Source organism: Typopeltis vanoorti, chromosome 13 (assembly GCF_054136105.1).
Source record: "Typopeltis vanoorti isolate ZY-2024b chromosome 13, IOZ_Tvanoo_1.0, whole genome shotgun sequence".
NCBI lineage: Eukaryota > Metazoa > Arthropoda > Arachnida > Uropygi > Thelyphonidae > Typopeltis > Typopeltis vanoorti.
The window spans coordinates 80,036,093-80,050,596 of NC_143561.1; the positions used below are offsets into that span (position 1 = coordinate 80,036,093).

At 35.1% G+C, this 14,504-nt stretch overlaps 1 protein-coding gene across 4 annotated transcripts in view; it reads right to left on the reverse strand.

Annotated features, from left to right (window-relative positions):
- Nucleotides 1-14,504, reverse strand: part of LOC150100308 (CUGBP Elav-like family member 4) — an 865,263-nt gene that overhangs the window by 723,377 nt on the left and 127,382 nt on the right. The gene's annotated exons all lie outside the window — the stretch shown is intronic.

Genomic DNA, 14,504 nt, shown 5'->3' on the forward strand with positions numbered 1-14,504 from the left:
CTTCTCAACAGTCCAATCTTTGTACACTTTTCCCCACTACAGCCTCTTTTATGCATAGCCTTCGTCAACAGTTATTTCTTTTTTGATCTATGGGGAGTCCTACTTGCTTCCAACCATCTTCGATGTTTTGTCATGTCAGAAACATTATCCCACTAGCTGCCATGTCTCTATTTAAGTCTATTTGCTTTTCCTAACTAGTAAACGATCTTAAGTAGTTTTCCTTTTTTGCCCACGTTTTGCTTTTCTGTCAGGAGAAATGTTACCTGTTTCCCTAAACCTCTTTAAAATCACATTAATAGTACCCAAAATAATACCACACTGGCATGGCAATTTGTCTTTAGTCGTGGATGTGTGCTGAGAAAGAGCATATTTTTGGACGCTTTCTTGGAGATGTATCCATTTTATAGCTACACAAAACAAAACACTACGAATGTTAACTTGTTTACAGTATTAAAAAACATCTTAGGGACAGTTAAAACATGCAGCACTCAATCAAAATAGTGAACTAAACCAAAATTATTGTGAACTGAAACAAAAACCAAATCCAAACCAAAATCGTGACCAAAATTCGGCTTGTTCGGATGAGTATAAAATTATACTGTGCTATATTTCATGTCGACCCCCTCCCACACACACACACACATACAACGCGCACACAAAGTTTATCATTCATGAATGAATGATAAACTTTGTGTGAGCGTGCAATGTATATCGTGAATTCTTGGGATATTTAAAAATAACCTGAATGAATTCCGATGGACTTAAAACTATCTTCATTAGTAGGATCCCTAATATACCGCAGTGTTATTGGAACTGTAAGGGAAAAAATCGGTAACAAAACAAAAGTTAGTTTTTTCGTGTGCACAATATTTAAATATAGTCTTCACACGCATCTTTTTTTTTTAAAAAAAATCGTAAACAAATTATTTTTGCGCATCGATATGTTTAAAACTGTTCTGGGGAGTGAAATTCATCTCCTCCAGAATGGTATAACCACTTTTCCCCATGCATTAGAATACAGAATGCTACATTTTAAATGGCGCTAATAAATTTCTGAAGATTGAAAAGCTATTTCAATTTTGGGTTTCTTCGGTAAGCATTCGTGAGATTCGGACCTACAATCTCTCTCTCTCAGTAGCAAAGTCAAGATATCTACTCGGCCGCGTGCAGACATCATAAATTTAGCTTAAGTCTTCATTATTTTGTTCACAACACTCAGCAAACCTTCACTCGAGTAATACTTAATTCTGAGTGCTAGTTATTCACTAATTTTGTCACTTCATCACAAACCCTCATTAAAGTTCCGTCTATATTCTTACTCAGTATGTGTATACTTTTTTTATGAGTGAACGAAAGAAAATTCTATACAATTATTTGAATTATTGAATTGTTGTAAAAATCAACTCAATCAAAAGATTCCAAAGGCATATTTGCCGAGCTCCATAAGATGAGCAAAACAATAATTTGTGGTGCATGAATCGTGAAAATACATCACTTATTGTAATGAAATTACAAAAAAAAAAAAAAAAAACGTTCCATTGTTAAATTTTATATAATTATTATTAAAGATACTAAATATGTATACAGAACTGTTAGCATCCGCGATACACACATCATGCGCATATTACAGATTGCAATATTTTTTATATTCTTGTAAAATGTTTTCCCTGTGAATGAACCGGATTTCAGTGCTGCATCATTTTACTCAATAGGCCATAATATACTTTTTAACCACTTTATATTCACACAAACGTCGAACAGATTAATGAAAACGGTCTCATCCTTCAAAACATTTAAACTAAGCATTTTTTTATAGTTCCTGCAAGTTAAAAACAAACATCACACATTAATATTTTTCAAGGCCCGTTACCAGGAATTTGAACGAAATACCTATTCACCATGTAAATGAATAATAAACAACATTGTGCGGTTAGCAAAAGAATATGGTCTATCAAACAAGCACCCTGACATTCATTCAGATTTCCATTTCCTCACATCACTGTCGAATAATTACTTTGCTATCAGAAAGCGTCTCATACCGAACTGAGGAACTCGAAAGAAGCAGGATCATTTGTCACGAGCTCCTGGTTTCAAGAATCGCACAATTTTATTTTCTTTGCAATAAAAGGCCTAATTGTGTGTGTGGAGGAGAGGGGGATAACTAATCTTTGTCTGGAAAGCTTCCATAAAAGGTTTCTGGTGTACCACAATGGGAATCGAACTCGTATTTTTAAATGATCGTCACTACAGATAAGGGACACTTCTGTCAGAGTCGTGTGTGACACTTTTTATACCATAAACACGGCTGACATAGCTACAAATCCTTCGGGAGACATCCATTTCATAAACAACAATCTCGTATGTAAAACACAGTTAATCATATACTAAACAAGCAGAATGGCTGAAATTCAGAAACAGCTACTTATTATTTTTAATAATTACTAGTACACTTTCCTGCTGCTATGTGGTATTGCTCGAATTTCAGAAGGGAAATTTTGATTATAAACAATACAATACAATTTCAGTGATGTTCTAAACTGCGGTAAACCCGACTCTTCGATGCTTAGTTCACTTTTTTTTTTTATTATGATATATTTTTTATGAGATGCCATGTTTTTTTAGCTGAATTGGGTAAAACAGCCGACGAATAACTAGTTGAAATCGGTTGGACAATACGACCTATAACGGCGGCGTTCGGTATTTGACTTTCGTCGCAATTGTTTACATCTCCGCCATCCATTTTCGTCCAAATATGAGGAACCTGTCACTAAATCTTAAACGACGCAACAAGCGACTATATTCCAAATTTTGTCGAAATCAGCTGAACGAAGCAACCTGCAGAAATGTCTGCGAAAGGGCGCAAAAGAAAAACGACACTTTGGGGAAGGGATCGTTTCTCGCTATTTCTAAATTGCCTTCGTTTTTTTTTATTTTTTATTTAAGAGGATCGGATGAGACAATTGAAAACTAGCGGATCTCTTTTTCTGGAATGAAGGTAGTTGATTGACATTTAAATTAGAACCAAAATTAGGGCACAGCGAATTTTAACACTAACTTAAGAATATCCAGTGACTGAATGGAGTACTTTCGATTATCGAAAACCATATTGATACCTTCACGGGCGGTTCCTCTGTAGCATATTTAAGAGTTACGAATTGGAAGGATTTCTATATTTACTAAATTGAAGTGAACTCGATAAAATTAGTTTGATAATGCTCGAACAGCTAAAGTTATGACAAATGCCTGCTGACTGTGGACTTGTTTTTTCGGGGGGGGGGGGTGCTTCCGCTACTTGCGTATGAGGTAGGATATGCATCGGATTCAATTCAACATTTTTTTTTTATTATAAACGGAAGTATATAAAATATTCAGGATTAAATACTTTTCTATATATTTTATTTATATTTTATAAATATAAAATATAAAATTTTATATTCAGTATACAATTATATAAAAAACATTTTAATTGTAAATAATATAAATTTTATAGGCTTTCTTTGCAGAAGAGATGTATAAGCGAAGCATTATCAAAATATCTTAATATATATATATATATATATATACATGCAAAGGGTTTTTAAATCACTCAACCCTGGAAATGAATAATGGAAAGTAATTTCCACTATATCGATTATCGTTAGCAACCGATTAGTTACTAACAGAACCACAACAAAAACGAAACGTCATCGTTCATATTCTCTGGTAATTATATATGGGAAATATATAATTGTGTGCTTGTACACACACAAATAGGCTCGCCCATCGCGAGTAGCTGCAGAGACTGGACAAAATATAATTCTTAATTTAAAAATTATGTTTTGTTTAAAAAAAAACTTCTTTTAAACAAACTATTTTTACTTTAAAAACACAGATATAGCACTCTACTTGATCAGTTTAATGAACTCTTACTGACTTATAATAAATTTAGTTTAATCCTTTATCCAAGTGTAAGCAAATAAAATTTACGCCTGAAGTATCTTCTGGACTGGGGCAACTCGTGGTAAAGGTGGACCAAGCTCTCATCACTATTTGTCTTAATATCTCCCATAATGCAAAGCACATCTCCTTGCGGACATGTATAATGCTATGCATTAAGGGAAGAGCCACTACCCAGACCGGTAGTGATGAGAGCTTGGTCCACCTTTACAACGAGTTGCCTCACTCCTGAAGATACTTCAGGCGCAAACTTTGTTTGCTTACACTTGGATAAAGGATTAAACTAAATTTATTATGGTCTAACCAAGTGGAAAAAAAAATTCCAACATCTTAAACTTACTGAGATATACCATTAAAAAGGGAGATGGGGTTCTTGGGCGAGTAGAAGTTGGCCTAATTTGTCGAGCTTTGTATGTGTGTGTGTCCATCGAATGATCATCACAACTGTGACGATTCATTCATGAATAAGTACAGCTCATTATTATAAAGGCGCGAAAACTAATAAACTTGTTCAAATTTCTTATTTTCCACTTTCTTTTTTACTACAAGCGCAAGTGATTTCTTTGAAATTCATATTCCATTCATCTTTGAAATATCAAGGAACAAGTATGCAATAAGTTTCTCAGAAAGAATCGATTTATGTTTTAGGTTATTTTATGCAAACATCATATTTCGAATGCAAAAGTTGTTAGCTCAAACGTGAGGAATAAAAAAAAATAATAATAAAAATCACAGCAGCATTAAGTTTATTGCTAGTGACGATGAACGGATACGAATAAAATGTTATCAGTCATCTTTCGCTGTACTAGTAGTGATTCTACAACCATAAAAACTGACTTTTATGAGTTATTTCAAATTTTAGTATATAGCATCAAAATTTAGTATATTTCCTCAGCCAAATCTCAAGTTATTTGAAACAGCATTCTTTTCTTTAGGGAACTTTTGTGATGAGAAATAGGAAACTGACTTCTATAGTTACTACAGGGATTAACATAAATATAATGTGCAACAGGAGTAGTAATAAACACATAAAAATAACAGTACAGCAAAAATTATATTTTTTTGTGAAAGATCTCTTTAACGCTTATTCATATGAAAATAAGCATTGCTTAAAATTTAAATAGATACTACGTATAATCAAGTTTAAGCAATTTTCTTCTATAATCTCAATTTCATAATGCATTCACATTTAAAATAACATTATCTTTTCATTACTATGCATACGGTTATAGAGGCCTATACTTGTAAACAAAATAATAATAAATAAATAATACGTGCACGATTAGAGAAGGTAATGACTAATCCAATGAACTATTCTGAAAGGATAGAGCATCGAAATGGTTTAAGAGATTATTGAAAATGGCTTTCCTTACGTTTGTTCAATTTTAATATTCTTAAAAAAAAAAAATAGAAACCACAGATATGAGAGTTATTGGGAAAAAAAAGTGGAGAGCCTGAACAAATGGCATCAATGACAAAATCATATTAAAATCAATGTCAAGTTCGGGAAGGAACTTGGCATTGCTTTCAAGCATGTGTGAGCTTAGTAATCTAAGGCTAGTTAAATAGAATGGGAAAGGAAAGGTTAGCAAAACATGTGTTTGATGACAAGATGGCAGGAAAAAGACCAGGTGCAAGACCAAAGTCTAGTTAGATTCTTTCAGTCAAAAGTGCCTTAGAAGAATGAAATGTTATATACAATATTGGAGTGCTCACAAGTAGCAATTTGGAGGAAAATTGATGATAGGAGATTATTGATAATATAAACAATCATATAGTGCTATCATAATAGCCGAAACCCCCTTGAAGGTAGAAATCAGGAAATTTAAGATGAAAAAAAAAAAGTTATGAATCCATTTTTATGTAACTTCAACCCAAGGAAGATTGAGAATTTAGTACATTAAGTACTGTCGGATTGCAAAGGGGTTTTTTTTGTTGTTTTTTTCTTTGATTAATTTTTTTGGATTATTTTTTACATAATCTGGAAACTCTCCTCTAGAGATCAAACATGGACCTTTTTCAAGCCAGTTCAGTTTTCCAATAAGAAGGGCAGTGGTCCCACACCAGAATTCATCACCCAACTAATATTCATAAAACATTCGCGCCCACAGAGGGATTCGAACCCGCACTGTTGATAAGCAAGCGTTATAAACTCAGCTTCCCAGGTCGGCATGAATTCGGGTATAATGTTTAATTGGACGTATTTAATGATTCTCGATATTTCAGTGTAATGATGAAGGGAAGCTCTCTGAACAGCTGCTTCTGTAAAAGAAAAGTTCGGGCCAGTCAGGTGGCTACCGTCGCTATAAATGTTTACAGGAATGTTACATAAAATTGCTCAAATGATAGTATTATTATTATTCGTGACACCAAGGAATCCATAGACCCATCGCGGGAGGACAACTACTCTCCGTCTTCACCCCTGCACCGAACCTCGACTACCAATCATCTACATCAACGCCATCCACTGCTCACCACAACTAGTATTCTTTTTTGTCTGTAAATTGCATGTGTTCTGAAGGGCCAATTTGTCTGTATGCGGGATAAAAAAAAAAAAACCTGCTACCTCCGTAGGAAATCGGCTAACTCACCTTCGATTGAAAAAGTCCATATAAAGATTACTCCCGTCACGATGAGAATCAAACTTAGGCCTTTTCTAATCGAAGGGCGCAACGTACCGTCGTTCTTCCAATTGCGCTACGGAGGAGCGTATTAGACTCTGAATTTTGCTGTAGGATGATACGTTTTCGTGAATATGAAACCTATCCAGAATGTGTTTCGGTAATGAGCATGAATAGAGAGAGAGCAAGAAAAATAACTTTCATTTTTTTCCACACACCTACCCATAGAATCGAAAGGCAACTTCAATGTCCAGGAAAAAGTAAAATAACACGATGTACAAATCTCGTCCTGATAATATAATTAAACAAATCAAAATATTTATTTCTACCAATCAATTCGCCTTCAACAACCAAATATTCGAAGAGTTCACTGGCGTAACATGGAGAATTGAAGTTTCTAAGTAGCGCGCTAACACAGGAAAAAGAATATTGATCATTTAAATTTAATGAAATACAAAATGGAAATAAAAGAAAAGTTGTATTTATAGAGAAGATAAGCAGCATGTGTGTTGTAATGGATTTATATATATAAAATTTCAGACGGAGCATTAATATTCTGACTGAACTTTTTTGCTACGAACCGGTACGATTTACCGGATCGGGAAAAAAAAAAAATCGTTCAGCCGGAACAAATTTTTTTCCCTCAACCCCCCCCCCCAAAAAAAAAAAATTTAATCTCAAAAAAGTTACAAAAAATTTCCGCACATTCACTTCATCAACATTTGTGATATAAATATCAACGTAAACTGCGTGCATCAGCACCTGCAGACATCCAAAACCTGATCTGTTTTTCACTGAACCCCAAATATCTGCGACAACAACCACAACCCATCATAACTGTCCAACCTACACCATGTATGAATTCATCCGATATTCCCTGCCAGAGGATGTTAATCTTGAATCTTTTTTTTTTTTAAATCTTTTGTGGCTTAAGATTTCACTATAGCTCATTGTCTCATTCATCTACTGTCTCTACGATTCCCCTAATTCTGGAAACCATTCTGACCTCAACTTCTTATCTTTGATGTTTGATTTCATACAGTCTAAATTCCCTATTAATGTCAAATTTCAAACTGGTTCCCTCGTTTCAATTCCACTGACCAAGCTGAAAGAGAAGCTATATTTTCTGTAAGTAATGATTTAAAACATCATCTCCAGACCAGAATTCCTGACAATCGTCTCCACTGATCCAATCTTGACTTAACAAGTTTTCCAAGTACACTGTCCAAGCGACTGCTCCTTCTATTTCAGGTCACAATCTTTCCAATTTTCATCTCTAGTGGAACATCCCCCACAAACATTCACAATCTCGTATACCCTGGCACTATAGCGATGCATAGTAATAATCTACAAGACTTTTACCTCCCTTTCCATGGTCAGAATATTGTTTCCGTTCTCCCGATCCAGATACTTGATGTTGATACTGTTCGATGTTGGAGTGAAGGTTTCATTTCTAACTCTGCTTAAAGTTACTGCCTATATTCAAAAGAGATGGTTTTCAAAAAAATGTGCTGGGTGGTCGAAGAAAGGGAAAAAAAAGCTTATTGTGACTTGAGACAAACTCCAGCTTCAATCACGGCCTACACAAGCTGTTGCGCACAACTTTCGTTCGTCTTTGCTTCAATTTCTTTCTTACCCAAATGGCAGCACAACAACATAATCTAAAAACAAAGCTAACTTCCTGCCATCATTCTTTTCATACAACTCCTACACAGATGACGAAGAGAAGTCACCTCGTCTTTACTGGAACATGACATGCGATGCAATGTTTCAGTAAAGACGACTTAAAAATCTTTAACATGGATACCAAAAATGGTGATGAATGACGCATCAAACTACTGACCCACTGATTTCATTTGTGTTGTCCAAAGTAAAAGAGAAGGTCAACTGGCCTACAGCACCAACCTCTGGACACATCCTCAAGAAAGGTTTGGAGAAACCTGTGCTTGCACTTGATATTTCCAAAGCATTTCAGAGAGAGTCTGGCATTGAGGACTTCTCAACAAACTGCCACCTTATGGTTTGCCTTCTCCCTTTGTAATGGAATTGTCAGTCTTCTCTCTACTCGTTCACTACGTGTAATGGTGGAAAGTATTCTCTGATCAGATGTTTATGTTAATGCAGTTGTTCCTCAGGGGTCTGTTATTTCATCCAGCCTCTTCCTCGTATGTGTGTATATATATATAAATAACCTGCTCTCACTGACCTCAAATCCTTCTCATAGTTTTACTATTAAGCATTATCCACTCATCCAACCCACACAATAAACTTTACAGCGCTCATATATCCTCAAGCTCCAACATTATCTACGATAAGTGTACTAAATACTGATCTCCACACCATCCTTCACTGAGGCAACAACAACCTATTCATGTTCAATGCTCCCGAAACACAGTTTAGTTTATTTATTTTCTACCAAACAAGAACTTAGTTCTTACCTTTACTAATGCTCAAGTTAGCAGTCAAGACAAGATTTCCCTTCTCAAAACGACTCTTACTCCGAGCCTTGCCTAGCATAGTCGCATTATCTCTATAGCATCTTCAAGCTTCCAAAAAAAAAAAAAAAAAAAAAAAAAAAAAAAAAAAAAAACTTGGCTCCCTTTTTCGGCTCAAGACGTTATTTCTCTTCTGCCACTCAGTTGCTTATTCTGTATAAATCTCAACTACTGGTCTTCAAACCATTTCGAAATATTGCAGAAAGATCGAACAAGGCAGGCGGCCTCCAAGGGCCAACTGATGCTACACACAGACACCAAAAAGGTTCTTACACAACGTGCAAGAACCAAAAGGATGTCGTTCTGCAATCTAGAAAAACTGCAGCATCAAATTTCCTGATACAACGCCAAAGTATGTCTAAGTCTGCTAACATAATATAACAAGTCAGCGTGTTCTGCAGGCTGCTGTATGTGTGTCAATAAAATCATTTAGCCATATTTAGCTCACAATACAAGGAAAGCAAAAACAAATTAATATAATGGCAGAAATGTCCTGATGAACAATCAAATTTCAACCAGCTTTGAAGTAAGTGTAAATCAATGGAGGGGGACGTTATCATTATTCCTAATCCAACAGAATTAGTTTTTTTTTTTTAAATATTTATTCAGTTTCTAACGATATATGGTGTACCTCGCCTTTAATCTCTCTCTTTTGCAATATGTTCAGCTTTTTTTTTTGTTTTTATCATTCGCTTTTAAGGAAAGAAAGATCAATCTAAAGAGTATTATTCTTCGTTTGTAAACATTAAATATTTTAATTCTCTGATATGCAGCAATTTATTCCTGTTAAATCTTATCTTTCAAAGAAGGAATATAAATATTTACGATATGCACAGAAGAGAAAATTCATTAATTCTCGGTAAAACCTGAACTTTTATTTATATACTTGTTTGTTGTTACAAATAATTGAGAAAGCAAGAAAGTGCAGCTATATGAAGAAATAAGATCATATCAAAAAATGCAATCAAGTAAACACTATCAAATGCATCCGATGAGGAATTCTTTTCGTGAATGTTTTTTTTTTTATTTTTATTTCCAGCAATCAGTGTCAACCTTCCAGTATCTGCCATTATTCAGCGAACAACAATGCCATATATCAGCTATGAAAGTAAACTGCAGATTAAACTACGGTAGCCTGCCGAATTAATTCGGGGAAAGGCAACATGTTTATCAACCGACATGTTGTCAGGGAGGTTTGTCTAGTTTGTCGAAGGAAGGGGGTCTCTTCCATCGAAAACTTCAAACTACGCCATATCTAGAAGTCGCTGATATGACAGTTGAGCCCTGTCGATTATTTGTTAATTATATTACGTAGTATGTTTTAAATAATTCATGCCAGCACGAAGCTGTATTGAGTGCAAACTGCCTGTAATATGTGAATTAGAATGTGGATGATGACTTCATGGGCATAGCTGAAATAGTTTGTGTATTTTGTGCATTAAAAATTACCTTTTAATATTTACATAAACATATTTTTACTATTACGTTCTTCATTTTTATTCATTTATGAAAGTGGAAATCATGTTCCTTATTTTAGAAATATAATGGACTACTGCAACAAAAAAAATATTTATTTTTATATTCTTTAACTACAACTACCTATTCTGTAGAATATCTAGGTAATTTATGAAATACCTGGGTAAAGTATGAAATAAAATTCTATTTCATGCACCATATAAAACGGCCCATTCTTCTACAGAATAATTTATTACAGTTAAAAATGTTACTTTAACGGTAACATATATGCATGCATATACAGTCAGTCCCCGACTTACGACGGCTATCACATTAAAACCTTCAATGCATAATGCTGCCTTCAAGATATACTATTTAAGAAATTCCGCGCAGTTAGCCTAGTGGCTTTGCGCTTCGCAACCATATGACTGGGAAAGGAGTGTCCCAGGTTCGATTCCCGTCGAAGACGTGAGGAATTTGAGGATCTTCCTCAGCCATAGCCAAGATAGCCGGTCTTGGGCGTTTTTCATCCCGCAAGCAGGCAAACCAGCCCCGTGAACACACACACGGATCTACAGCCATAAATACTTAAACCCCATGAGGGGAGCTCAACTCGCCCCAATAGAGACGGGGGAGAAAAAGGGAGGAAACTCCATACAAATAAATAAAAATTTAAGAAATACTTTTTCTAGGACTATTTGCTGCTACTTGGGACGAGAAAAGCCCTCGGATACTTTCTGGAGGGAAAATATATTGCATTGTATATGAATGTAGATGCAGCGAGATGTGACAGAAGTTTATGAATGGTGTTTAGAAGATACTGAAAATGTATGTTCATGCTTTCACAGGATTTGACAAAGATAAACGCCTCACAACAGATTGGCGAAAAGATAATGCTAGCGAATGGGGCGGTTGATAATGAAGATGTAGAATAGTTGGAAGCTGTAAAAAGAAACGCTTTCAAATAAACGACCCCTTAAGCCAGAAAGTCGGAGAAGACGAGTGAGAAAAAAAATCATAAGAATAAAAAAAGTCCCCCACCCACGGAAAAAATTTACAGTGAAAACATTTGCAGAGGCATGTCTCTCAATAAAGCAATTAAGCTGTTTGAGGAAATGGACTTCAACATGGAGAACTGCTTGTCACAGAAAAATTTATATTTCGTCTGATATTTCGAGGAGCTCCCATTCTGATACACTTCACCATTTCTCATCATATGCCAACATATATAAGTGTCCAGTATGGAAGATTGGTAGGTTCTGATAGAAAGATCATGTCACTAAACCCTTAGAGCAACTCCTCCGAGCAATCCAAAAGGAAAATACCAGTAATAGTATCGCCCTCATCAAAGACAAAATTATATCAGAATGGGAGCTCCTCGAAATATCAGACGACGAGAGATGCTCAAAATTTAAAGATAAAACAGTAACAGCTGTAAGGCTCGTCCTTAGAATGGTAATCTGTAAAAAGCAAGATATTCGAACTGTCTTGAGATGCTTTAAATGTAAGCAGCATGCCTTACATTTAAAGCATTTACTTTATTATTATTATGATTTTCTATGGCTTCTGTACTTAGAGCATTGTGAGAGCCCACTACAGTTGAGGATAAAGGATTTAGGCTCAAAAGAATTTAGATTATGCGTAATGGCTCCCATCAGAAACTAAATCTTCCCCTTCATTAGGGAGGGGTAACAGAAGTAGGATATCCCCAGAAGCTACACGAACACTGCACAAAGCCTCGGGTCCTACTCCCAAACTGTGGACAGGGCAAGCTGCTGACGTTCAAGTCAAACCTACTAGTCAAAATGTTCCTGCCTTTCCAAAGCAGTGCTTACGAGCAAAATCATCCTTTCGGATGTCTACGATTGACAACGTACCTCAGAAGACATCAGTGCTTAGTAATGGTGGTCTGCAGAACGATAGGTTATGGAGAACCAGAGAGAAGAACCCGGAAAGAAGAAAATAATGAAAGAGCCCGCAATCCATCAAGAACTGGTAGTTTACACGAATAACGTAACTGTTCCGATTCCTGTATTCATCCAAACCCTGTAATAGGTATCCAGAAATTTCACCCGAAACAATTTACCGGAGAAAGACAGTTTATCGATAAAGCAATTAATCGAAAATACAATTCATCGAAAAATGAATTATAAGATATTAAGTGTATTTATCAAAAAAGAATTGCAGTTTTATTAAATTAACTTGTGATGCAGTTGAAACTTAGCATGTTATCCCCTTTATATATATATACATACACACAGCATTAGATGCGTGTGGATTTTTATTTTTTTTTTTGGAGAGATATTCCTTTCAGTCAGTATATGCGTTCGTGTATTTTATGCGTGTTTTACACAATCTGCAAAAGATTATGTAAAAAGTCTTTATATCTGCATGGATACTTTATCGCATGGAATCCTCACGTTAATTTCTAATTAACGGCACATATTGCTACTAATTAGTATTATTAACAGCAGATACATTATTATTATTGTTAATAGTGGTAACAATGATGATTATTATTCCCCCTCAGCATCCTCTCTCATCAACCTAATTTTTGGTGGGATAGCAATGCTACATCACTAGGGAATAATTATAGAACAACAATTTCCAATTGTCTTTCTTGTCCAATAAGTGTTTCCAGCCTGTAAATGTGTATTCATGAACTGCTTTGCTTGTTTCCAGGAGGAAAAACCTTGCTATCTCTGTATGAGACCTGCTAACTCGTCTTCAGTTAAAGAGGACCGATAATAATTATTCGTGTCATAGACGGGATTCGAACCCAAGTCTTCCAATTAATGGGCTTCGTTTATACCGACTGAACTACGGAGACTCTGCACATACACGTTATATAAAATTCATTTCATATAACGTGTTAGTTTTGGTATTTGAATTTTTGCAAAAATTTGTAAAGTTGAACTGAAAACCGTTCCAGTTTTCAGTTCAACTATATTCGGGGTTACAAAAGGACATGTCGAAATTATATATTACAATAACTCTCTGACTTAATGGAATTTGAAGTTTTCTGTACAAGAAGTTGTCTGCGCGGTTTAGTTCGAACTGGATCACTTTTATTATAACATTTTCGTAAAGAGGTTTCGAAATAATATTAGTAATTCAGTTCTAGATGGATGAAATTTAATGAAATTTTATAGTTAAAATCTATATTAAAATTTGTCAGTTTTGATTTCAATCTGACCATTGTTGTTGTGAAAAAAAAAAAAAATTGTTGTCTCAGATAAATCACTATGAACACAATGAAACAGTATGTACTTACAGAAATTTGTTCTGAAATACAACAAAATAATTATGTCTCAATGACTACTTACATAAGTTGTCTCCATCTCGAGTAACGTTAGGTATTGTTACCAAACACTTTTAAACATTTTTTTTTTTTTTTTTGGATCAATTGCATTTGCGACAAATTGTCGCGCGATGAACTGTGATTCGACGAATAGTTTATTTGTTAAATTATCTTTTCGATGAATCGCCATTCGGTCGATAAACTCTCTTTCGATTAACTGTTTTCGATGAATTTTCATGTAATCCCTATAATAAGCTGCGCAGCAATTAACACGAATGTAATATGTTTGGTTCTTCTGTCTGAAAGAGAGATGAAAACCTTACTGTCCCAAAATAATACACTGCTCGTTTCATGAGAAGAATCTTGAAAAACAAAGAATACATTAGAATATTAAGGAGCCAAAAGATCAGGATATTAGCAGAATATCATGATGATATCCACCTTACATTGCTTCTCACTAGGAAAATATGAGCCTCCGTAGGTCAGTCGGTATAGACGAAGCCCTTTGGGCAGACCGTCCATGACGTGACGAATCTTTATCTGGTCTCTTTCGACTAAAGGTAAGTTAGCCGGTCTCATACGGAGGTAAAAGGTTTTCCACGGGGAAACTCGGGTTTTTGGTCCCTCAGAACAGACAAACCCGCCCGTGAACACATATGGATCTACATCATAAAATACATACTTAATCCCTCACTA